General features: G+C 42.5%; 1 long non-coding RNA gene across 1 annotated transcript in view; it reads right to left on the bottom strand.

Annotated features, from left to right (window-relative positions):
- Nucleotides 1-8,205: 8,205 nt before the first annotated feature.
- The window catches only part of LOC130842137 (uncharacterized), a 34,102-nt gene continuing 17,012 nt past the window's right edge, over nucleotides 8,206-25,295 (bottom strand). The window contains exon 4 of the long non-coding RNA XR_009050363.1: nucleotides 8,206-8,292. This is a non-coding gene — a long non-coding RNA (uncharacterized LOC130842137). The remainder of the gene's footprint in view (nucleotides 8,293-25,295) is intronic.

The raw sequence follows: 25,295 nt of genomic DNA on the forward strand, positions 1-25,295 counted from the left end.
CCCCCATTTAAAACTCTCTGGCTTGATTCCCACAGTTGGCGGAGGAGACGACCACAGCCCCCATCGCTCCTCTCTCCTCCAGGTGGACACAAAAGCTTAATACCTGTGGGCAGCTCCAATGGAGAAATCACATTCCCTGACTCCTGGCCATTCACGGCTGCCTCGGTTTTGTTGGGTTTGGTTTGGTTTTTAAGTCTTATTGGAAAGCTGATTTCCATGGAATCTTGTGTGACTGACTGAGAAAACCACACCGGAATCTGCATTCAGCCCAGTTTATGGAAGCCGGTCCCAATCTGTGCTGCACCGTTAGCATGGCATCTGATGACCCTTTACCTTCTTCTATTATTTCTAAATTGCACGTGTTAACTTCTAACATACTATAAAATTTTTAATTGTTTATAAAAAAGGAAAATGAGAATCAAAATGATCAGAAGAGTCAATTACTCCTCAGTAAAGCTGAAAAATACAAAATGGCCATCTCCTCTCATTAGAATATAAGGGCATGAGAGCTGGGATTCATGTCTGTTTCCTTTATTACTGTACCAGCAGTGCCTAGAACAGTGCCTGGGACCTAGTGTTGAATTGATTAGACAAGGAGGTTCTTAGATGGAGGTGGCTTTAATGCCCTGGCAGCCTATGTAAACAAACCAAAATCTAAGCCTGTAAAGGCCTCAAGATTACCAAATTGAAACCCAAAGACAACCAATCCCAAACAGCCAACTAGGCTTGAAGCTACAACCAATCAATCATTTCCTTATTTCGCTTCTGCCTTTTCTACATAAAAGTCTCTCCCTGAGCTCCCGTCAGTGGAGGGCTCCTAACCACTTCTGGTTTGATGCTGACCAATTCAAACCGATTTTTGCTCAGACTCAGTTTATCTCAGTTTATCTTTTAACACTAGTAAAGGCTCAATCGATCTTTGCTGAATGATTGAATAAGTGAATTAATTAATAACCTCTCACAGAATCTTCTCAAAGAGATTTTTTTCACCAAATCCTTAAATAAATCAATACAAGTATTTACTGAGTCTATGATGTGAGTCAAACAAAAAAATAGAATAAAGAGAGTAAGAATGTGTCAACTGACTTATCTATCCAGTGAAGTAATAAAACTAAGCTTCAAAAAATAAACTACATGAAACACCACTCAGGAACAAAAAGAAATGCAATATTGACATCTGCAACATCATGGCTCTCAAAATAATTATGCTGAGTAGAAGAGGCTGGGTTTAAAAGAGTATCTACTGTATGATTTAATTTATATAAAATTAGTCTATAATATACAATTAATAGTAACAGAAAATGGGGTCAGTGGTTGCCTAGATACTGAGAGCGGAGGAGAAGGGATTACAAACAGGCATCAGGAAATGTTTAGGGATGATGGAGATGTTCAGTATCTTGATTGTGGAGATGGTTTTACAGGTCTGTGTATAAATCAAAACTTATCATATTGCACATTTTAAATATATGCCATTTAGTATATGTCAATTACTCCTCAATAAAGCTGGAAAATGCAAAAAGAGTTCATTCTAACACACCAATCAAGAACTATCCTGAGTAATTAATTCAACAGAATTAACCCAATAGGCACTCAATGAACTGGTATTAATGAAGTACATTTATGCTTGTCATGATACATCTAGGTTTCTATTTCAGAAGCAAAGGCGCCATCACTATGACCCATAGACCTTTTGCTTTATAACTTGCATCTCCATCTCCACCTCCACCAGAAGAACTGTCTTGCATTTTAACACTCATTCAACAAGTATTTGTTGTACTATTTTGTTCATGAATTCTTTTTCAATCTCCTCTGATCTCTTTTGAACTCTGATCCTGTCTCCCAAGCTGCTAGGTACCCACCTTCCAACTCCCATTCTCCTCTCCAGAAGCTTATCTTAAAATCTAGTGATCTTAAAATATAGGATTTTCTCTTCCAACCTACAAATCATTGATAAAACAATGAAGAATATCAGGACTGGGAAAGAAGATGAAGAATTTCCCAGGTTGTTTCCTAAGAAAGCAATCTCTGTCACTGAAATCCTGGACCTTTGCCTCAAGTTGGAGTCTCACCAGAAGAGGCTCGATTTAAAAAGAATGTCTGATACAGATGGCCAACAAACACATGAAAAGATGCTCAACATCACTAATCATCAGAGAAATGCAAGTCAAAGCCACAATGAGGTATCCCCTCACACCAGTCAGAATGGCCATCATCACAAAATCTGGAAACAACAAATGTTGGAGAGGGTGTGGAGAAAAGGGAACTCTCCTGCATTGTTGGTGGGAATGTAAGCTGGTACAGCCACTATGGAAAACAGTTTGGAGGTTCCTTAAAAAACTACAAATAGAACTACCATATGATCCAGTAATCCCACTCCTGGGCATATACTCAAAGAAAACCATAATCCCAAAAGAAACATGTACCATAATGTTTATTGCAGCACTTTTTACAATAGCCAGGACATGGAAGCAACCTAAATGCCCATCAACAAACGAATGGATAAAGAAGATGTGGCATATATATACAATGGAATATTACTCAGCTACAAAAAGGGATGAGATGGAGCTATATGTCATGAGGTGGATAGACCTAGAGTCTGTCATACAGAGTGAAGTAAGTCAGAAAGAGAAAGACAAATATTCTATGCTAACTCACATATACGGAATCTAAAAATGGTACTGATGAACTCAGTGACAGGAACAAGGACACAGATGCAGAGAATGGACTGGAGAACTCGAGGTTTGGGGGTGGGCGGGGGGTGAAGGGGAAGCTGAGACGAAGCGAGAGAATAGCACAGACATATATATAGTACCAACTGTTAAATAGACAGCCAGTGGGAAGTTGTATAACAAAGGGAGTCCAATTCGAGGATGGAAGATGCCTTAGAGGACTGGGATGGGGAGGGTGGGGGGCATCGAGGGAGGTTGGGGGGGGAGTTGAGGGAGGGAGGGAATACGGGGATATGTGTATAAAAACAGATGATTGAACTTGGTGTACCCCCCAAAAATAAATAAATAAATAAATAAATAAAAATAAAAGTAACACACTAACAAAAAAAATAAAAAATAAAAAGAATGTCTGTTCCCAACTGGTTCTCCTCTTGTTTTGCACTCAACCAATAAACTTGCATCAGCTCAGGGAGAAGGGATATGGCTTAAGTAGGAATAACCACTTAAAGTGAAAAGAAACATGAGATGTTGATCTTTGCGTGACACAAACCTCCATCACTTTTCTGCTGGACATTCTTTCTTGCTAAGCTTCCCCACTTTTACAGATGGTGCAGTCAGTTGTGTCTAGGCCGTTCCCATACGCACTAAGGTTTACTAGTTCATGTACATGCCCTGGTCATCTCATGACCTGGCATACCAGTGAGCTGGTTTCTTTTTCAGATACTCTTGCACCACATTTTCATCTCCCCCACATCCTCACTTTTAAAAAATTCTATGTGAAATCATCTTTCCCCAGTGGGGTTAGTTAAGGGGTGACTGCTAAGGAACAACAAATGCTCTAGACTCTAGAGTCCCGGGTCCTGGGTTTGAGTCCTGGCCTTGTAACATTTGAGACTTCAGGGTTTCTGATGACTCTTAGAGCCTCAGTTTATTTATCTGTAAAATGAGGCTGTAATACTAACCTGCATTTTATTAAACTACAAGGATTTTATTGCTACCAACCCATGTTTTACTAAAACAGTAAGAATGAATTGCACCCTACACTGAGTAAAGTCTAACTAATGGGTTCCTTTCAGTCTCGCTGGTGGTGTGAATTCAGACATTTGCCTTCCGGAAAATCCTAAATTCTTAACTGCATCAGTAGTTTGTTTTTGTTTGTTTTCTTGGGGTTTCCCCCCCTTCTTTCCACTTGGACAGTTACTAAGCCTAAGGGGGTCTTGGTTGGAGAGAGATATAAATCTCAGCTGTTAATGGCTTTTACTGCTACTGATCTAATTACACAAAGGCCTCTGGGGCCTGCCAGGCACTTCATTACTTGTATCTAAGACAGTGGGGAAGTCTGGTGGTTTCCTTGGAAATACCCAAGTTCAGAGATTTAGGTCATGGGTTTTCTGCAACTTTCCTATAGGGAATCAAACTTGTGTCCAAGTGATTGAAGATCTTGCCTTCAAGTCTGCTTTTGCCTCGCTCTAATCAGTTATTAGTAGCCTAATTAGTGCTTTATGGCTGTGGTCCAGATTAAATTGCTTTGTGGATAAAATGATTTCTTATATATATTTTTTAAATTTATTTTTTAACTGAAGTCTAGTTGAATTACAATGTGTTAATTACTGCTGTACAGCAAAGCGACTCAGTTATACATATATATACATTCTTCTTCATATTCTTTTCCATTATGGTTTATTCAGAGTATTGAATATACTTCCCTGTGCTCTACAGTAGAATCTTGCTGTTTACCCATTCTCTATATAATAGCTTATATCTGCTAACCCCAACCTCCCACTCCATCCCTCCCCTACCACCCCTCCCACTTGGCAACCGCCAGTCTATTCTCTATGTGCCTATATGTATTCTTACATCAAAATCAATCAATCTCTCTTTCTTTGCCTTTTTTTTTTTTTAATAAAATGGCCCACATTCATAATCTCCAGGAGATGGTAAGGGTGACTCTTATGACCTGCTGTACTGTATAATCTGTGCACCTTTGCACTGTTGAAAAAGAAGATTCTTGTAATGAGGTGGATAGACCTAGAGTCTGTCATACAGAGTGAAGTAAGTCAGAAAGAGAAAGACAAATATTCTATGCTAACTCATATATCCGGAATCTAAAAGTGGTACTGATGAACTCAGTGACAAGACAAGAACAAGGACGCAGATGCAGAGAATGGACTGGAGAACTCGAGGTTTGCGGGGGTGGGGGGTGAAGGGGAAGCTGAGACGAAGTGAGAGAGTAGCATAGACATATATATACTACCAACTGTAAAATAGCCAGTGGGAAGCTGCTGTATAACAAAGGGAGTGCAACTCAAGGATGGATGATGCCTTAGAGGACTGGGACGGGGAGGGTGGGGGGGAGTCGAGGGAGGGTGGGGGGGGGAGTCAAGGGAGGGAGGGAATATGGGGATATGTGTATAAAAACAGATGATTGAACTTGGCGTACCTCAAAAAAATAAAGAAAGAAAGAAAGAAAAGAAAAAAAAATTAAAAATTAAAAAAAGAAGATTCTTGAAAAGGCCAAAGTGAGAGGCTGGAACCAACTTCCTTTCCGGCCAACCCAGGCTCTTTCCTAACTTCGGCCAGTCAAGACCCTTTTCTGGCTCCCAGACCCACTCCTAGCACCCATGGTTTCATGTCAGTAAGGTTTTCTTTTTACAAACATAGAATTTTAAATTACGAGGGTGAGTCAAAAATTATCCGCACTCTGGCTGTAGAATTTATTTTAACTTTTAGAAAAGACAAATACATCATTTTTGGACATAATCTCCTTGCTTTTCAATACACTTTGTCCATCTGTCCACAAGTTTTCATATTCCCTCATTAAAAAATGTTTTAGGCTGAGCTGCAAGCCACAAATGCACCACTGTCTTCACTTCTTTATCAGAAGTGAATCTTCATCCTCGTAGGGCTGCTTTCAGGGGACCAAACAGGTGAAAGTCCGACGGAGCAAGATCGGGACTACAGGGAGGATGCTTTAACATCTCAAAACGAAGTGTTTGCAGAGTGTCAACAGTGTGGGCAGAAGTGTGCTGACGTGCATTGTCATGTAAGATCACAGTGCCCTTGGATAGCAGTCCTCTGTGTTTAATCCGAAGTTCTGGCTTCAGCACAAATTTTTCAAAACCTAAGTCTGTCATGGATTATTTCATAGGCAGAGCCATGGCTGATTTGCAAATGATTTGCCACATAATCCACTGTCACTCATCTATTTGACAGAATCATTTCACATGTACACTTAGTGTTGCCATCAGCCATGGACGTGGACAGGCATCTGGCTCCTTCTTGATGGCTAACACTTGTGTGACCTTCCTTGAACTTGTCTATCCATTCATACACACTTGGTGACAAAACATTTTCTCCATACTGCGCACAGTCTTTGATAAATAACGGCACCAGGTACACCCTCAGACCACAAAAAGCGAATCACTGCATGCTGCTCTTCTTTCGTGCACATCACAAGTGGGGCATCCATTTTTGTTTGCGCCACAGTTACAAATGAACTGGTGTAACACGTTCACACCTGCACAGCAGTGACTGGGGAGACAGTAGCCTTGAATGGAAATCGCTGATAAGATAGTGCGGCCAACAGAAGTTTTAATATAACCGGAGTGCAGATAATTATTGACTCACCCTCATATTTTTGCAATCTAATCAAACCTTCATAAACAACCATTCATGTACAAGTTCTGAAAGTCTTCTTTGGCAGCAGAAGTATACTCAACCACTTTATATTTGCAAACGCCCACCAGTGGACGCAAGAGCCGAGCTCAGAGAGATGGGAAGGAATGGAAAACTCATTAGCTGCCTATTGAATTCAAAGGAAAACACGCATTTCCCCCAGATGTGCAGGGCTGAGGAATGCTATTCCTTTTCATGTGTCAGCACCCAATGCTCTTGCTTATTATAAGACTGGAAACACACAGGGTATCCTCTTATTCTCTGGAGGGGAGGAAAAGAGAACAGGTGGGATGAAAGGTGGGAGAGGAAAAAGGAAGGACCCCCTACAGTGCACTGGAAGGGACCCGCGGCATCCCTTGAAGATAAGGTCCCACACTGAGAATGATGAGTGTGAAGCTGGGAATCTGCTGACTTGGTAAACAGCTGACTCATCCCCCCTGAATTGGGTAGATTTGATAATTGCTCTTGTCTAGTTGCCCAGCACTGTTTAGCGAATCATGGAGACCCATGGGGCATTATCACTCACTTCCTGTTACCCCACAGGAATCTTCACACTCTCTCTCTGTATGTGACCCACAGGCCCATTCTTTATCAGTGAAGGGGTGAGAAAGCTGTTTGACAGAAACACTCCAGACTCCCCTTTCCTCTGATTTTCTACAATTCCAACATCTCAGATAGGCTGTGGCATGGAGCCAGGGAACACAGCATGGATGAGCCCACAGAGCAACCCGGAAGGAGAAGAGAGAGGGGTTGTTGGGAAAAGAGGAAAATCCTGCCTGGGCAGGCTGAGCTCTGTCTACACAACAAAGTGACTGGCTAAAAAGGGAAAGAGGCATTCAGTTAAAAGCTTGTTACTCCCAGTGTTCACTGCAGCACTATTCACAATAGCCAAGACATGGAAGCAACCTAAATGTCTATCAACAGACGAATGGATGAAGAAGAGGTGGTACATATATACAATGGAATACTACTCAGCCATAAAAAACAACAAAATAATGCCATTTGCAGCAACATGGATGGACCTAGAGATGATCATACTCAGTGAAGTCAGAGAAAGACAAATATCATATGATATCATTTATATGTGAATCTAAAAAGAAAGATACAAATGAACTTGTTTACAAAAGAGAAATAGACCCACAGACATAGAAAACAAACTTATGGTTACCAAAGGGGAAAGAGGGGGAGGGATAAATTAGGAGTTGGGGATTAACAGATATACACTACTATATATAAAACAGATAAACAACAAGGATCTACTGTATAGCACAGGGAGCTATACTCAATATTTTATAATAACCTATTAGGGAAAAGAATCTGAAAAAGTGTATATATGTGTGTGTATATATACACACACATATACATATATACACACACACATATATGCATATCTGAATCACTGTACTGTACACCTGAAACTAATACAACATTGTAAATCAACTATACAGCAGTAAAACAAAACCACCCAAAAAAGCCTGTTACTGTGTTTACTTCACACCAAATCCCTGATTTGAATGGCTTCCATTCCCTTCTATGGACCAGTTTTTGACTGAATCGATCCATTCTGGTTTGTTGCAGAAACAACTTCATAGCAGAATTTGTGTAAGGAGTCAGACTGTGGAAATTTGATCCCCAAGCCATTATGGAATCATGAGATGAGAAGAACGAGAGTTGCAACAGTTTATAGCAGGTCTAAAGCAAAACTGGAAAGAATCAACACTGAAAATAGGAGCCTTAACTGGTACCCAAGTCTCAGTTTATCCTGATCTTACTCAGGTTAAAATGTAGATTGAACTCACAATTTGAGAATCCCTGGGAACCAGTCCTGTTCCAAGGAATTTTCCACTTCAGGTAAACAAGCTGTCGTTCAGGGAGGGTTGGGGGCTGTTGTTTCCTTTCAAGTTACTCTTGATCTTTTATCAAGGCCAAGAGCAGAGCAGTGGTGACCCTAAAGCAAAGCAAACACAAGAGCGTGATACTGGAACATGTTCCCACCCAGCAGCCCAGGCCTGCAGTCAGTATCTGTGGTCCTCAATCCCCACCCTCCCTTGCTAATCCATCACCTCTACCGGCTCCTAGATTGAATCTCCTAATCTAGACGTCCAGCCCAAGGCCTCTTTCCCAAACTTATCAGAAGGATGACATCTCAAAAATGATCCTATATATGGATCCTATTATACTGTAACATTCTTATTATGAAGCATCAGATCACCCCACTCCCTGCCATTAGCCATCCATTGGCTGAGAATCAGTTGGTGCCAGGACAAGGCCCGTGGGCTTCTTCCCCATTGTTCGCACCCCGTGGCCACCCAGCCATCCACATAGGTCTTCTCTCCTCCCCTGCAGTGCAGTGAGCAGTCTCTTGCCCTCCTCCCACTTCCAGGGCCCTTGCACTTGCTGCCCTTCAGTCTGGCAGTCTGGGACACTTTGGCCCCCAATTTTTCTCATGGCTGGCTCACTCCGGTCATTTTGTCCCAGCATAGGCTCTCCTTCTCGAAGCAAGGCTTTCCCAGACCACTCAAGACAAATCTACCACTCCTCCAATTCCTTCCTTCTCCATCTATTTATCACATTTATTGATATTATCTTCATTCCCTGGTTGACCTGCTGATTGTCTGTCTTAGAATTTATTCTCCCAAGGGCACAGATCTTGCCTGGTTTTTCAAGCTATATTTATTGAACAAATAAATATCAACACACACAGGCCAGCCATCTCCCACTGACTCCCCACCCAGGATTTAACTTGTAGGTTTTCCACTTCTAGAAACTTCCATACCCACTCCATTCCCTCCCCCCCCCCACACACATACACACACCTCTCTCACACCACCTCACCCTACCCCACCGTCCCACTCTCTAGGAGTCCTGGATATATCTAGCTTCACACTTAGCACAAGGAATTGCAGTCTCTCTCCCAAATTCCTCGAGCTTCCTTTGAATGTCTGATGCATATGTGAATCTCTGGCATATGCTAGGCCCACGTGCTCAATAAATACTTGTTGGATGTATACATAAACTAATGAATTAACCAAAGGGGCTTATGAGCACAGCTGGTGGCTTATTTTTATATAGGGTTTTACTGGGAATCAGCAAACTTTTTCCGGGCAGGCCTAGATGGTGAATATTGTAGGGTTTGCAGGCCATACAATCTCTGCTGCAGCTACTGCACTCTGCCCTTGCAGCAGGAAAGCAGCCATAGGCAATATGTAAATGAATGAGCAGGGTTGTGGGCCAAGAAATCTTCATTTACAAAAATAGGTGGTGGGTCGGATTTAGCACCTCCCTGGCTAAGACCCTTAAACGTATTGCCTTGTTTCGCCCTAAAACACCTTGAGGTAGATATTATAATTCTTTCCTTCTTGGAGAGGAAGAAATTGAGACTCAGAGGGGTTGAATAACTTGCTCCAAGTGGTAGAGCGGACCTGTCCTCTCCAGAGCGAAAAGACTCAAGAAATAATCTAGAAAGAAGGAGGTGCTCATTATCTGGAGAACACTGAGGAATCAAAGATGATCAGCAAAGTGCTTTCTTAAGAACAATTAGGATCAACAGGAAAGTTTAAAATGAAAGATTGTGGGGTTTTTTTCTTTTTTTTCTTTTGGATATTTAGAGATCTGGGACATTCAAATGATTTGAAGGAAAAAACCATTTCTGACATGATGTAGATTTGGAGACAGTCTTGGGCTCTTGCCTGGCACAAAATGCTAAGATGTCCTGAGCTGTCTGTGCCCGGAAGCCTGGAGGGGCTGGGGGGTTCAGGGAAAGGCAGTGGCCAGCTCATATTGAGAGCCTGCCCTGCACACTTCAGTGTCACCTGATTCTCAGCATTCCCCTGCATTCGCATCAGCATGGGGACCCTTCATTAGCAAGAAAAGGGAACCAGTGCAGACCTCTGTGTGGGCCACAACAACCTGCCTGTGGGAGCATATTAATTTGGATCTGCCAGAGAAAGTGACTGGATTTGACCTTAAAGAGATTTCCGTCACGATTCTTTTCTACCGTTTTTTGGCATCCTATAAAAATTATAAAATATGAAAATAAAAACATGAAAAGTCTCTTAATCTTAAAACATAAAACATAAAGAAGTCAAGTTTGGATTTATACATTCAGTTGGGTATAACTTTAGAATCCTCTCCCTTGGAACACAGAAATAAACACTGTCTACCTAAGCCAGGGCATGAGATGGTAACAATTCTGTAGGGTCCACTTTGACATTGGTTCCTATCTATTGACTAGAGGGAAGGAAGGGAGGGAAAGAGAAAGAGCTTGGTTCTGCTACCCATGGTTCTGTGGCCTCAGGCAAGTTGCTTGACCTTTCTGTGCCTCAGTTTCCACTTTGTAAAATGGATACAATGATACTTCGACTTCAAAAGGCTTTTATGAGGACTAAACAGAACCTGTAATCCGAGATGTCCTTCTTATATGAGAGGCAGTTCTCCTGGTCATTACAAACCGTTGATGAGAGTAATTGTGAAATCATAAAATTGTTAGAGTTACAATGGACCTCAGATTCTAATACCTTTTTTTAAAAATAAGGAAACTGGGCCCAGAACACATTAGTGACACATAGCATTTAGACACAAAGCTGAACTGCCTTTACATAGACCAAAACCTTTAAGATGTTTAAAAAAATGTTTTCAGGGACTTACCTGGTGGCACAGTGGTTAAGAATCTGCCTGCCAATCCAGGGGACACGGGTTAGAGCTCTGGTCTGGGAAAATCCCACATGCCTTGGAGCAACTAAGCCCGTGTGCCACAACTACTGAGCCCATATGCAACAACTACTGAAGCCTGCATGCCTAGAGCCTGTGCTCCACAAGAGAAGCCACCGTACTGAGAAGCCCGTGCACCACAACGAAGAGTACCTCCCACTTGCCACAACTCGAGAAAGCCCACGCACAACAATGAAGACCCAACACGGCCAAAAATAAATAAATCTTTAAAAAAATGTTTTCAACTCTGTATTGAAACTCCCGTACTTTTGATTAATTCAGTAACATAAAAATATGCCTTACATGTGTAACTTTTTACATATAGCTTCTCTACACATGTTTCCAGTAAAATGGTACATATTTGAGTGAAAAGATCAGTTGGTGTTTTAGAGTTTATTGTAGAGCATTCCAGCTTGTCACTAGACCAAGACGGATGGATTAAAAATGATCCCTTGGAAAAATCTCATCCAACTGATTATTGCTGTGTGATTATAAGTTTGTACAATCTTTCTGAAGGTTTCTCCCCCCTCCTCAATATCTATTAAATTAAAAGTGAGTAAACTTTTTGAACGAGTGGTTTCACTCCTTGTAATATATCCTACAGAATTCCTTGCATAAGTGTACATAATCCAGTACAAGAATGTTTACTGTAGCATTATCAGCTTTCCATAACATTAAAATATCCTTCAAGACACCGCATTTTAAAACGATGCTTACTCTCCCATTTTGTTATACTATCATTTATCTGAGTAATGTCCTTTGCTTGGGTATTCAAGTTATTTCAAACTTTCTCTTGCTACAATTGGATACTACGAATAATATTCTCGTGGGGAATCTTCATGCAGAACAGCTTCTCTGAAGGGAGAAAGATGGTGAGGAGATGAATATCTTATGCTAGAACACACACCACATCACTCAGAGAATGAAAGAGACAACACAATTAGTGAGTTCATTGAAACCCACTGCCCACTGCATGGTGTCCCCTGATAACAGAGAGGGTAGCCCCAGGGCATGGAAAGCCACTCCTCGGGAAGACAGCAAGCATCCCAGGATTGGCTGGGAGTCCCTCCAGCGCTGATCTGCCAGAGGCTGATTCTGTGGTGATCTGTGGAGAGAAAAGTGTGGCCCCGGCTCTGATTTTTAAACTACCCAGCGATGAGCACATACGGAGAATTTACTGTGCAGAAACCCCCTATGTTCTTTGTTCAGGGTACAGGAGAAGGAAACAGAGTCAGGGTGAGGGGAAAGAGCAGAGAGATCTCCTCTTGGTAATTGTCACACAACATCCCAACTGAACGATTCTAAAGAGGTGAGTGGAGATGAGCACGGCAAATCAAAGGAAGCCTCTCTTTCCACCTTGTGAACAAGTTCATGTTCCTTAGAATTGAATCCATGAGTCGACCTTGGTAATGGTGGTGCTGGGAACTGAACCACGTGTAGCAAAATAAATGTACAATTCATTCAGAACAGACACAAATGAATTGAATGTAATCACTGACATTGTAGTGTAAGTTATTTTTAGGGGGAAAGATGATCATTTTGACCTACACTGTATCAACTGCCCCCTCACTGTGCCATTAACAGCTATGTCAGCCCCCATAGCCCCACTGGGGGAAACGGATACAGGTTATTGGAAGACCAAAGTGTGCGGAAAAGGTCAAAATTTTGGACAATATTGACTAGGTAGTTAACTACTTTATTGAGTCAACAATTCATTCATTGGAGAGAGTTTATACTATCTCTGTGCCAGTTTAGAGGTAAAACAGAGAGAGGTGAAGAAAGAATTTTTAAACTCAATGTCATTCTTTACATCAATCATAAAAATAACAATTTTCAACAGAAATTATACGGTACTCCAGTTTTTAGCAGAAAGGACTGACAGCAGGTGCTTTCGGATAGTGAATTTCTCCTTCCTCTTCTGTTTTTGTTTGGTTGTCGTGGACATCTGTTTGGGGGGCAATTCTGAGTGTATTTGCTACAAGGAGCTGTGTCTGACTTCTTAGCCCAATGTTCTTCCAAGTAGCAAGGGCGGGGAAGGGTGGCTCTACTGAATGTGAATTAGGCAAAAGCACATTCCTTAAAATGAGATTCCACCACAAAGAGATTTATTGGAGACGGACTCCAAACACAGGGTAAGGCATCAGGTGGCATATTTTCATTGTGTTCAAATGAGTCTTCAAATTTGAAAGCCTACCTCACGCCTTATCATTTTGGAAAACACGCCATGAATGACTTTTGGACCCATCCAAGGGAGGCTAGAGGGAGATGAAAACAGTGAAAACTGGTATCTAATGGTCTGAGACGGCTCACAGAGGAGTGAGTTATTCAGAAAACAAAGCATATTTTCTGAGCAAGTAGTGCTTCCTGCACTTGACTCTGAAGCAGCTACTTCATCTTTCCAGATCTGAGTTTCCTCATTAAAATGGAAGACAAAAATTCCTGCCTTCAGGATGGCTGTGTGTGTGGCCAGTGTCAGCTCCGTGATGGCTGCCCAGTAGGGGGAACCTACTTCTTCCTGCTCCCTCTCTGTGCCTCTTCCAGGCCCAGCTCCTAGCAGCCCCCAAATGGCTTTGCTCCTGTCTGTGTTGCCCCGAAAGCCCTCCTCAGTGTGGTCAATGGGAAACTTGGGGAAGCCGCTCAGTGTGTGCCTCAGTGCAAACACACCTCGCTGGCTTATTAGATCACTCTGATAATGGGCCAGAGTGCTTCCTTATGTCTTTAGTTGTACATCAGTTAGTTGTGAGTTTGGTGTGTTTGTGAGAGGAGGTGAGCTCAAGCTCCTTCTACTCCACCATCTGGCTCCGGGATCAGGAAATAATATTACTGAACTGAGATGGAGAGTGGACCTCACTTAGTGGGTGAAAGGCTATGAATGGTTGGGGAGAGCCATTCCAAGAAGATGCGGCTATGGCTTTCCCCCTGGAAATTGCCGAGAACTACAGAACAATGGTTCCAAGGTATCTGGAATCTGTCAAAGACCAGTCACTATGAATGATCTGACAAGAGTGATATTTACTTCTACCATGAGCTTGTGCCAGAGAGAAGGCCCCGAAGGTTTAAATTCCAGGCTGTGAAAGGCAAGTATAATGTGCAATTAATTGAGGCAATAGATGCAACTTTCCCTCAATAAATGGACCTCTTATATCTTCAGCATGAACTTCATCCAGAAGCAATGCAGACATGGGAAGATGCCATGCTAGTTGCCCCCACCTGGGCCCTACATCCCATCATACCAGGTGAGGATCCTGCCTTCCCTATGTTTCCCAGGCAAGATGCCCAAAGGTGAAACTGTCCTACATTCCTCTGCAAAAAGAACTTGGTAGCCACATTCCCTGGAGTCTACAAAGGAGGCAACATGGAATAAGTTGCTGGCCTCCAAAGCCTGCCCCAAATGCTGCAACCCTCCAAACCTGAAGTTAAAGGGAACAAGGCAGGTCTGTTCTCTTTTTGCCTTTTTTTTACTTCCTTATCCACTGTGTCCCAGCGTGAAAACCCAGCCTGTGGTTTCCCTTCCAGTATGGTCAGTGGGCAGAGCGCTAAGGACAGGGCTTTGTGATGGAGCCAAAGTCTGGGGGAAGGGTCCAGAATGCCACCCGCTGTGATGAAAACAGCCAGAGGTCACAATAGTCAGGGGCCACTCTTGAGAATGGTGCATTTTGCAATGGGGGAAAAGAACTTGTCTCTTCAAGACATTTCCGTTGGAAGAGAATAAGCCACCTCATCACTGAATCAATCAAATGTCAAGAAATACTTCTAGTAAAGATTCTCAACTGTTTCAAGGATTTGCGATTTGAGAGATATCCTTGGGAATACAAGCTTACATCTGATGCCTGCCTTGGAGCACTTAGATTCCAACGGAGAAATAAGAAACCAAATCCTGAAGTTTACAGAGGAAAGGAGCTAGCAGGGCAGACTTTGATTGCTAGGAGAGTGGTCCCCCCAGTATTTTGTATGGCCCGGTGGTTAAGGGAGTTGAAAACCTGAAATTTCATCCACAGTCCATACCTTCCAAGTATGGAGTTAAAAACTGTCAAGCCATGCAACTTTCCTGGTCCAGATTTTTAAACGTCTAACATAAGCAAGACATCTGAAGTTCCTCCAAATAATTTTGTTTGAGAAAAACCTTGTGACTCTTAGTTGTGTCAGCTCAAAGGAGAGAGATTTCCAAGAAAATGAGAGGAACTCTCAGAGGTACGGATATGAGGGAAGGAGATGGGCAAGTCCTACAGACCAGGGTGGATGATGGTGGGGAAGCAGATTGGAAAAGATGCTGGGCAGAGATGGTGCAGAGCCCTGAACTCGGGAAACAAATGATACCGTGTCTCGGCGATGTGCAGCGTTTCCTGGGCTTCCAGTGCTTTCCTTCCCTGTAGTGACTCACCTGTTTCTGTAGCTTTTATTCTGCCATCGTGAATATACATCCATTCTGTCTAATCAAAATAGCTACCATTGATCAAGCAATTTATAGCGTCGGGCACCATTCTATGGGTCTTCCTTAACTCTCACAAGGACCACATGGTGTATGTTGTACTCATTCTCTCATTCAAGATGAGAAAACCGAGGCACAGTGATGTTAATTAACTTAGTCAAAGTCACACAGCTAGTAAGTGGTCCAACCCGAATTTGAACCCGCACTGTGTGATGATAGAGCCCCACCTCTATCCTCTAACCTGAAAGATCCCTTTGCTGAAAAAAAAATCTAGATTTTCAAGTATTCATCCAATGAGATATCCAGGAAGTCTATGGTTTGTCACAGTAGCCCTCGCTCTCAGAAGGATACAATATAGGCAGGTGCAAATGTCTCCCATCAGGCTTGAGATGTTTCCCAATTCCTTGGCTGACCTGCCAGGCAAATCTGCTGCAGAAACAGTTTTCATGGCATTTGTGACAAAGTTACACGATAAGAAGGACAGAAATCAAATTCCTTCTTTTCATGGGCCACACTGGCTTTTGTAGCTCCTGGCTGTGCAGTGACAACTAATATCACACCACGGGGCTGCCCTGGTGGGAAGCCCTTTTCAGCCCTTATAATCCCAAGACAAGCAAAGAGAATTCACGAAAACAAAGGAGATGCTGCATATTCGATCATATTATACATAAAAGATATTTCTGCAATTTAAATTTAAAAAGCTTGATCGTGTCTGCAAGAGCCAGTGCAAGTATCCCATTCTTCTTCCCACATCTGTGTCACTGTGCCATAGAGGTCATTCACTTGTGTAACGTGGAGGAACCAAGAGTGCCGCTTCCTCATTGTCGCACAAGGTACTGCAGCCCCTCAGCTGTTATGAAACAGCGCTGAGCTTCACAACAGGAAGTACAATCCATGGCCAGTAAATAAAGCCCTTCCTTCCCTTTTAGCAGGCCTCAGAACTTCCTTATCCTCAGTTCCAAATCCTTTTACAGATGTTGACTTAGGAGTTCAGATTTTCCTCTCCCTCTCTGAGCTCCTCTAGGGGCCAAACAGTATGAATCGGGCTTCTGTCATTTACCCCTCCTTTTAGGTGAGAAGTAGCACAGGGACAAGCAATATTATCTGCATTGTTCCCACGGAAAGCCTGACATCATAGAGAAAAAGCCCACTTGACCGTACCCGTCTTTCTTCTGTAAATATTTTGAGTAGGACTTTATCAACAGCACTTTGCCCTTGAGTTGGAATTTCCCTTTTAATTACCCCCGGCACGCCCTGTTCAAAATCAAACCAGAGAGCCTGAAGCAGGCAGGAGTATTTTGTGTATAAATCTTTGCAAACATAATAGAAAGTGTTAAAAGAGCTCTGTAAATAGCTGTTCCAGCTCAGCAACCACAATTCATGCCAGGCAAGCAGGGAAAAAAATACTAATGTGTCTGTGATTATACATGAGAAGAAGGGAAGAGGTTCCTGAAAAAGCGTGCAGCTAATGAACATTTCATCCCTATATCCAAGAATGTGCCACTGCTCCAGAGTTTCTATGGATACGTGCATTGGTTTCCTATCGCTGCTATAACAAGTGACCACGAACTTAGCGGCTTAAAATAACACAAGTTTTTTTTATCACACAGTTCTATAGATCAGAAGTCTGGCATGGATCTCACTGAGCTAAGATCAAGGTGTTGGCCATGCTGTGTTACATTCTGGAGGCTCTCCGTGAGAATCCACTTCCTTGCCTCTTCCAGCTTCTAAAGCTGCTTGCACTCCTTGGCTGGCGGCCCCCTTCCTCTGTCTTTAAAGCTGACCCTCCCAGGCCAAGTCCTTTTCATGCTGCCACCTCTCTAGTTCTCTCTTCCATAGTCACATCTTCCTTTTTCACTTTTAAGGACCCTTGTGATTACATTGGACCACCCAAGTACTCCAGCACTGTCATCCCATTTTAAGTTCATCTGATTAGCAACCTTAATTCCACCTGAGACTAAATTCCCCTTTGCCTTGTCACATACCATGCTCACAGATTCCAGGGTTTAGGACATGGACATCTTTGCAGAGCCAGTATTTTCTCTATCACAACAGGCAGTATTTTTTTTTAATATATTTTTTTCTTAGTAGCATAACACTTATTCTCTTTTTATTGTGACAAGACCCTCCTATTTCTAGGAATTCAAAAATAGGAAAGTGTTCTTTGAAGATACACGAAGTAATGAAAATAATAGCCACTCAATTACTCATTATATCAGGTAATATACTTACTCTACATTCGTTTGTTTTCTGAATTCTTACTAGAGCCCTGTAAAAGAGACAGTGCAGATGATAATATTCTCATGTACAGTTGAAAAATATCTGAGGTTCAGAAAGATTCAGGTTCCCTCAGCTATTGAAGTCACACTGGCTTCCAATCAGCCATGAAAGACACTTTTCCCTGCCTGGAGATTGAGAAATCTCCAGGCCCTCACCCAGGGAGGCCTGCCCCACCCCCACCTCCATCCCCACCCTGGGAGCCACACCCTCTTCTCTCATCTTTAAGTTAAGCCCACCTGCTTAACAGTCTCAGGAAGAAAATCCAGGGCTGTGATAGCTGGGTTGCCCCACAGCCTCATCCTTGAGACACTGCAATGGACTGAGATTTGGTAACAAAAAAAAAAAGGGCGTTTGCCTTCACTATTTGCTTCCCCAAGGCTGGGAGGCTGTTACAGGCTGGACCTGATATTGACCAGGAAACTACTCTTTGTTTCCCTGGGTGGCTTATCCAGCTCATAGAAAACATTCTAGTAACTGATAAGAGAAGTGCACTTCTACTTGCCACTCCTCTAGGTCAAGTTCAAACAAAAAAGACCGGTGAGAATTCCCAGAGTGAAGTCCAACCTTCTGGGCCATTGCTTGGCGGCTCAGAGCATTCCATTTGTCCTTACTGAGAGCGTTAGGGAGAGTCCAACTGTCCTGAGGGGAATAATCATCGTCTCCAGTGGTGACAAGTCTTAACTATAGAAGTAGTAAGGCAGCCTACAAGATTTTGGCAAATGCCGAGAAAGCCAAAGTCAGCTATCTACCACCCACTCAATACCCCATCCTCACATCCCCCACCAGGTCCTACTGAATACAGACCAAGTGGTCCAAAGTCTCAGATTGAGATGAAGCCCCATGTAGCTATGAAACCTTAGGTGCACCAGAACTGCTTTTGCCTCTCCAAGAATAATGGGAACTGTTTAGCCTTTGTCCACTTAGAGATGTGAATTTAATTTTTTCTTATTATCACTGTTACCATTTTCCTCTGAGAAGAAACTGAGCTCACAAAAAGACTTGGGGGGGCTTAGTTCTCCCCAGCTCAGCCAGATCACAGTTTGGGGGGGGGTGGGCGGGGCTGGCTTTTCCCTCCTGAGCTGCCCTCTGGGGCCCCAGGACACACGTTCACACATCCAGGGTCAGTCCAAGCAGTGGGCAAAAGACTTGCGATGGCGAATAGCAAGTAGGTGCAAATGTAAAGAGTCATAGAAGATGGGTTTTCCAAGAACCCTGCTCTCTACAGACTGGCTCTGCCATCTGTCCCAAACCAGGTACCTGTTCACACTCGCCCTTTCCTTCAGAATGGCTCAAGCAAAGGATCTTAACAATGGTGGTAGACCCTCATAGAGGAAAAGCCCCAGCATGGGACACACTTTTTGCTATTTTTATTTCCCAGCCAAGGATGCAAGCTTTCATTTGCAGACGCAGACTGAGTCACCCTTGCAGCCGAGATTAGCACGCAGGAGTCTCAGCTTGCAATCTGGCGGGGAGACACTTCCAACATTATTTATGCAACGGTAACCCTTGCTCACTTCTCCCCTCTCTGAGTTTCAGACTCATGTACCCCTTTTTCTCCTGGCATAAACTGTGTGGCCTGCATCAGTTCTACAATCAAGCGACTTTACCACGCAGCCCCAGCAGCGAGCCGAGCTAATCCTGGTTCTGAGACATCTGTTTTTTGCCCAGATAATTATGTGCCTAACATTGTAATTCAGGCTTGGCACTGGTGTTTCATAATGTTTTCTTTTTTTAAGCTGGATCCTTCCAAGGGAGGGGAGTAGGGCAATAGGGAAGGGAAGAAAGGAAAATGCCAGCTTTGACTCTGAGGTTTCTTTTGCAGCTGTGCTCAGCAAACTGGAGCAGGGGCGCCAGGATGGTCGCTCCTCAAAGTGTGGTCCGTGAACCAGCACATCAGCATCACCGGGCTGCTTGTTGGCAATGCAGAATCTCGGTCCCCAGCTAGACATCTTGAATCGGAATCTGCATTTTCACAAGCTTCCCAGCCGACTCTCATGCACATTAAAATAGGCAGTGTCCTCAGTGCTTAAGGACCACACAGTTGGTGGGGTCAACTCTAGACCACTCCAAAGTCACCAACTGGTAAATTAATCCTTTGTACATTTTTGGTACCATTACTGCTGGCATAAGTTGGTATAGGAATAGTGTTGGACAGTTTCTTTTGTACTCATAAGAAAATCAATACAAATTGATTGCCAAGGGAATAAACGATAGACTTCAAAATCTGATGGCAGCAACTCATTTCCAACTGGGGGCAGGCCGAGGAGGGAGGCAAAGGGGAAGAGCATTGGTCTTGGGTCACGAGAGCTGGGTCTTACTCCCAGGGGGGCACTGGCCAGCTGGGGGCCCTTGGGCCCTCTCTCAGTGCCGCTGTTTCTTCATCTGTGCAGAGGAAGGATGGTGATTAGACTTAATGATTTTTGCGATCATAATCTACCTCAAATAGCACAGATCCCCATGCTCCCATGCTCTCTCCATCTGCTTTATGTTACTTTTCTCCAAAGCGTTTATCAATATGCCTCGCATAGTGTGTGTGTGTGTGTGTGTGTGTGTGTGTGTTTGCAGTGTCTCCTCACTAGAATGCAAGCTCCTCTGGGATAGGACTTCTGTATTTTGGTCACTGTTTAACTCCAAAAGTTGGAAAAGCCCCAAGTATACAGCAAGCTGTAGGAATCAACCTTTCGCATCTCTAATGCGTCAAGACGAATCATGAATATTTGTTATTAAATGGTTCCCCAAACTTTCTAAGCCCAAGAGAAAAACCAACATTACTTTCAGTTCTTATTTCATGATTCTCTAGCGACATCTCTTCACCCAGCTCTACACACCATCACACTATGTTACTTTCTATATGAGGTCTAACTCCCCTTGAACCTTACACATCTGTACGTCATGTTTTCTTTAGGTATTTTGCAAAACAGATGATGTTTTAAAAATTCATTTAACACACTAGTCAGAATGGCCATCATTAAAAGGTCTACAAATAACAAATGCTGGAGAGGGTGTGGAGAAAAGGGAACTCTCCTACACTGTTGGTGGGAATGTAAGTTGGTGCATCCACTATGGAAAACAGTATGGAGATTCCTGACAAAACTAAAAATAGAGCTACCATATGATCCTGCAATCCCACTCCTGGGCAAATATCAGGAGAAAACCATAATTTGAAAGGATATATGCACCACTATGTTCACTGCAGCCCTATTTACAATAGCCAAGACATGGAAGCAACCTAAATGTCCATCAATAGGTGAATGGATAAAGATGTGGTATGTATATAAGATGGAATATTACTCAGCCATAAAAAAGAATGAAATAATGCCATTTGCAGCAACATGGATGGACCTAGAGGTGGTCATACTAAGTGAAGTAAGCCAAAGACAAATATCATATGACATCACTTATATGTAGAATCTTCGAAAAATGATACATGGGACCTCCCTGGTGGTCCAGTGGTAAAGAATATGCCTTGCAATGCAGCGGACGCAGGTTCGATCCCTGGTCAGGGAACTAAGATCCTACATGCTGCGGAGCAACTAAGCCCACATGCCACAACTACTGAGCTTGCACGCCTCAACTAGAGAAGCCTGCGTGCAGAAAACTACAGAGCCCACGCACCCTGGAGCCTGCGCACCACAACTAGAGAAGAGAAAACCTGCATGCCACAACTAGAGAGAAGCCTGTGTGCCACAACAAAAGATCCTATGTGCCACAACTAAGACTCAATGCAGCCAAAAATAAATGAATCTTTAAAAATGATACAAATGAACTTATATACAAAATAGAAAGAGACCCACAGATGTAGAAAACAAACTTATGGTTACCAAAGGGGAAGTGGGGGAGGGGTAAATTGGGAGTTTGGGATTAACAGATACACACCACTATATATAAAATAGGTAACCAACAAAGACCTACTGTACAGCACAGGGAACTACACTCAATATTTTGTAATAACCTATAAGGGAAAAGAATCTGAAAAAGAATGTGTGTGTGTGTGTGTGTGTGTGTGTATAACTGAGTCACTTTGCTGTACACTTGAAACTAACACAACATTGTAAATCAACTACACTTCAATTAAAAAAATTTTGTTGAATGTATCATATCCCCTCTCCTTATTTATCACTCACTGAGAATCACTCTTCTCTTCGGGGTCCAGTATTTCAACAGGAAAGCTAATTTTCCATTCCCACCAAAAATCCAAGGAAAGCTTGGAAAGGCACTCATGGGCAGATCTGTAACATCTTTCAAAAAGCCAGTTACAAACGCTCCAGGCCTACAAGATGTTGTCTTTTATAAACTCTTCATTTTTCTAAGACGTAAAAATATCAGAGGACTGGCTGGAGATGAATGGTGACGACTATGGAAATTCAGGAATGGCCAAAAAAGGAAAAATTTCCCTGTAGTAGTGTCATATGTTTGTCCTCATTAGTTCTTCCTCTTTAAACCCTTAGCATTTCTCTCCATCTTCTCTTCACACTCCCAAGCACATTTCAGACCTCCCTCCCTCCCTGCTGGGTTTGTGTATTTCATTTATGAGCTGGTGTGACAAAATCCTGTGGAAAATCGTGCAGATAATCACTTGCCTGGAACACATTTGTCAGCCTGGACTCAAATGAAATTAAAAGTTGCCAAACGTACAATTTGCAGGCCGTGTGCTCAGACCCCTTAATGACAGGGATCTCTGCCTTGGCTGGAGGCTGTAGGAAGCAATGGAGATACACCATCGTCCATCATTCTTGGTCCCAGCATGGTCACACAGCCCAACTCAAGTGTTATCCCACAGAGCTACTTGGAGGATGCTACTGCATGTAACATCAGTCCTGACAGTTTTCCCTTTTAGCACAGCTTTTTTACTTGTTTGTTTTGTTTCTTGCTTTGAGATCTTGAGATCCAGAACTCATCCTGATACATGCAAGTGTGGCAGCATTAGAAGTAGGTAGGTTGTAAATGCCCATCAACAGGTGAATGGATAGAAAAGATGCAGTACATATATACAAGGGAATATTATTCGGCCATAAAAAAGAATGAAATAATGCCATCTGCAGCAACATGGATGGACCTAGAGATGATCATACTAAATGACGTACGCCAGAGACAAATATCATATGATATCGCTTATATGTGGAATCTAAAATAAAAAGATGCAAGTGAACTTATTTATAAAACAGAAAGAGGCCCACAGACATAGAGAACCAACTTACAGTTACCAAAGGGGAAAAGGAGGGCAGGGATAAAACAGGAGTTGGGAATAACAGACACACACTACTATATATAAAATAGATAACCAACAAGGACCTACCGTATAGCACAGGGAACTATATTCAATATTTTATGATAACCTATAAGGGAAAAGAATCTGGAAAAGGATATATATATATATGTACATATGTATAACTGAATCACTTTGCTGTACACTTGAAACTAACACAACATTGTAAATCAACTACACTTCATTTTTTAAAAAGGTACAAAAAAGAAAGGGAATATGACAAAGCAAAAAAAAAAAAAAGGTAGATTTGCCAAGAGCGTACGTGGATACACATGCCACCATGTTCTATTTCTCTTTGTTCAACAATGCCTCCACTTATTCTTATTTTTTCTTTTCTGGCTTTTGAGCAGTGATGTGCTTTGTTCCAAAAGAGAACCACCATAGAAAGGAGTTGCGCATTGCTCATCCAACCTCGGGGCTCTCTTTTTGTAGGAGTCTTCTGCCCACTCACTGTTTCATATGCGAAAGTATTTAAATTCAAAACTCACTAAGTCAGAACTGAAACTATGTGGGTTTCAGGTCTCCTTTTCCATTTGCCCTTCTTTAAAAACCAGGGAACCCTATGTGGACATGTGTGTGCATGCCAGCAACCAGGAGCGAGGGGACTCTGGGATACTGTGCTGGAACCCGTGATGACGTGGCTTACCTAGTCATCATAGACCTTTAGGGATTGAAAGACCCTGATGCAATTCCATCATTTTACAAATGAGAAAATCAAAGCCAGAGAGAGTGACCTGCCCAAAGTCACATGGCTAATTAGACGCCAAGAGCAGACCCATACATCTTGGCTGCAGTTGGGTGCCCGAATCTAGATCTATTTGGCCTACTCTTCCTCAACAAGATCAGAAAACCAAGTAATTAAAACAAAACAAAAACCTGGAGCCAATGGCAAGTGCCTGCACATTATTTAATATAAAAAAGCATCTCCATTTATTTTTGGAGAAGGCAACATAAGCCAGTTCTTAGCAGTCCTCATACAGACAGATCTGTGTGATTCCCAACCAATCCTATGCAACCACAGTTCAGATGACTTATGTTCAACATCCAGCAACCTAATGAAGTAAAGTACTGATGAGCTTTGGGAGCTGAGTTAACTGGGACACTTTTTGGTAGACGTAAGTTTCTGAGGTTGTTGCCAGTTAGATGAAGAAGTCGGTAAAAACCAGCCCATGAGGAAGGCGTCGGTGACTCTAGTGGGTCAGGATTTTCAAAACATTCATACCAGCCACATGTTAAGAGCCAAACAGCAGTCATGAAGGAATCCAAACGGAAGCTTCTGTGCTAAGAATGAATAGAGCCTTTTCAACAATTTTTAGGACAACTTATTGACAAGATGCTTGTAAAAACTATGATGAAAAGACATTAGAAACAAATGATTTTCAAGCAAGGCTACAGTACTGGTGGAAAAAGTGGTTAATGGGGCCTTTTTTTTTTTTTCACATGACCATTCCAGCAGTCCATGGGTCAAGCCTGGACCCTTTATCCATCCAGCTAAGTAGCCCTGATGGTCCTTTCAGGAGGGAACAGATCTCTACAATCTTTACGCTTATCAGAAAACTGAAAGACTCTGCAACGGTAAGAAAAGAAAGCAAAACAAGTTTCAAAGGAAAAAGTCTGCGAAGATGGAAACTGTTAATTCACAAACGTTTGGTCAGATTCTTACTAGATGGAGGTCAGAGGTCCTTCACTTTGTACTAAAACATAAAATGAGTTGCAGCAACCAGAGATTTGTTTGAAAGGTCAGTGCAGTGCCTCTCCCCAGGCAGAAGAGGACCAAGCAATGCACGAACAGCTGGTCTCTGCCTGTGAGAGGAAAAGACGGCTTAATTCCCATCCCCTAAAATGAGACGCTTAGAAGCAATTAGAAAACAAGGCCAGGAAGCATCCAAATGGCTGAGTGAAAACAAGCAGAGATTCTCTACTCTGGATCTCAGACTCCTGCCGGATCACAGTTATAACAGGGACTGAGAGATTCAATATCAAATACGAATTTTCCCACTCAAATGAGTGCAACGCCCTAGCGAGAAGATTCTTCTTTTCAAATCAATTTCAAAATTCTAAAAAGTAACCACAGTATCTTGTGGCAGGCCACAAAAAATTGAGGATGCCAAAAAGAGGTCGCTTTTTTTTTTTTTAAAGTTCTGAACTGCTGAGAGAGCAATAGAGATGGAAAATAGAAATGAAATATATCAATAGAAATGAAAAATATATATGGACAAGGAGAGATCAAGGGATTTTCATAGAGGAGAAAGATGATGAAAGTCCT

Source organism: Hippopotamus amphibius, chromosome X, assembly GCF_030028045.1.
Source record: "Hippopotamus amphibius kiboko isolate mHipAmp2 chromosome X, mHipAmp2.hap2, whole genome shotgun sequence".
Classification (NCBI taxonomy): Eukaryota; Metazoa; Chordata; class Mammalia; order Artiodactyla; family Hippopotamidae; genus Hippopotamus; species Hippopotamus amphibius.